We start from the raw sequence: 2,225 nt of genomic DNA on the forward strand, positions 1-2,225 counted from the left end.
AGAAAAAGAAAAAGAAGGCTCAGAAAAGGTCTTCCAGAAAGCCCAATCTTTGAAATTATTTCATTTTAGTCTGGAAAATTCATCAAAAAATGCATTAATCTAGCTTCCCTGGAAATCAGTTGCCTTTTCCTGTTTGTGTTAGGGAGGCAAGTAAGTGATTACCTTTATTTAAAAAAAAAAGTATGCATGTGTGTGAGAGAGAGAGAGAGCATGCGAGCAAGAGCAGGAAATTGTTCATTTTTGCAAAGGACCTTCAAAGAAAATAGCCTTTTTCATAGTTCCATAGGTGAGAAGTTATTTGTAGGAATAACATCTCCCTCTAACATGGAAAGTATGAAGAATGTAATTTTCTTTCCTTATTCTCTATTAAAAGCCATCCAGCCCACACCATCACTCTGAACAGAAGCTATTGGCAAACAGATTGTATTATTATTACTGTCTTATATGCTTCATTATTATACTTCTGTCTATGATGTAAAACTAACGTCTCACTTCTGCCCAACATTATTGATTCTCATTATAAATACGCTTGCTACAAACGCTTAGTTCCTAGGGAAGAAAAAATAACAAAATATACTCATGCCATACAGCTGGAACAGCCGATGAGTCTTATTATGTCAAGCAACCATTCAAGTGCATGAAATCCTTAATTGAATGTTATTAAATTGAATCTATTTGGTTTCAAATTATGGAATTCTATCTGAAAATAAAACTGAAACTGAACAAAGTAAAAAGTTCTCCCCAAATCCAAACAGAACTCCTTGTTTGTCTATTTTTTTAACAGTAACAGTACCTTTTCATAGTATTTGACTTCGTACTCCAGGATGACTCCATTTGGCCTGTCAGGTTCCAGCCACGCCAAGGCAACACTGTGCCTCGTTATCTCTTTAGCCTGGATTAATGCAATTGGGGATGGTGCTGACAAGAGAAAAAAAAAAAAGAAAAGAAAAAAATGTGATAATTTATTTTTAATGAGACAAATTTTTTTTAATTGCAACATAAGCACTTTCAGAAACTGTTTTTCTTGTGTGAGAGTTGGAAGTACTTAGTATTTTTCTTGTTTTCTCCAACAAAACTGCATTTAATTTCTTTCTAATAAAGCTCCTTCTTGGATTCTGAGTGATAGTAAGCTTTGGACTAATGCTATAGTTTTCTAAGCAGCATAATGTTTGTGGCAGGCAGGTACAAACCTCCACAAAAGGGTGGAAGACACTAACAGATTCTGCCTTATTTTTTTTTAACCTTTTCTAGGCACAGTGCACAGACTTGTCTTCATGTTCTGGTCCATAATGATTCTCCTCTTCCATCTCCTGAAATTCATTGGCGTTACTTGATTAGCTATTTGTTCTACAAGAACTGTGAAATTTCTGAAGGACTAATCTCTAAAGCTCAGAAAAGTTTGCCTCTGAATTAAGTAAAACCAGAATAAAGCTGAACATGCATGAATTTAGACCAGGACCAGAGGGACCAGGAAACTCATCTTGCAAGACTCTGGGCCAAATTGTGCTTCCTGATTTGCCCTGCTTATGCCCTTGTTTGTGTACAGTGCCTGCAAACCAAGGCCAGATTTTGGCTCTGATCACTCCTTCCCTGTCAGAAGATAACAGAGATCAGTCCCCCATGCATGAAACTGGCATAACCTGGTCCTGCCCCATGTCACACTATATGGACGCGATGAATAAAAAAAGCAGGATGGCACTGACAAGGATAAGGGCTGCATGATTTCTGGGAAAACTCTACTTATCAACAAGCTTTACTCAATGATCCTTTAAACTGTATCTACGTGCAGTAATAAGGGCTGCAACAAAGATGATAATGGAAAACATCTCCCTGCGCACCCTGCACTTTCAATAGAGCCCCCGCTAATGCTGAAGTTCAGGTTTTTGGTTGGTGGGAGGACAATGCTGTCTCCCTTTGACTGTGACAGTAGCAGGCTCACAGCTGTGCTGGGGGAACAGGTTTTCCAAAGATTTATGAACACGGCTGCCCCTCTCTTGCTGTTGTGTTGCTGTGTGGTCACGTCTCTGGCCAGCTGTTATCAACCCCTTTTGATGCTGACAATAGCTGGTATAAATGGCAGAGTCTCCAGGGATAAGGAAGGACATTCATGAAATTTTTAATCTTATCTAACAAAGCTGTCCTGTATAACCAGAGATTAGGGGTCTTCCTAAATTGAATATATTTCTTCTTTTGTCTCTTGAAGCTGGAGACATATTGCTCTTTTT

The sequence above is a fragment of the Meleagris gallopavo genome, chromosome 11 (assembly GCF_000146605.3).
Source record: "Meleagris gallopavo isolate NT-WF06-2002-E0010 breed Aviagen turkey brand Nicholas breeding stock chromosome 11, Turkey_5.1, whole genome shotgun sequence".
NCBI lineage: Eukaryota > Metazoa > Chordata > Aves > Galliformes > Phasianidae > Meleagris > Meleagris gallopavo.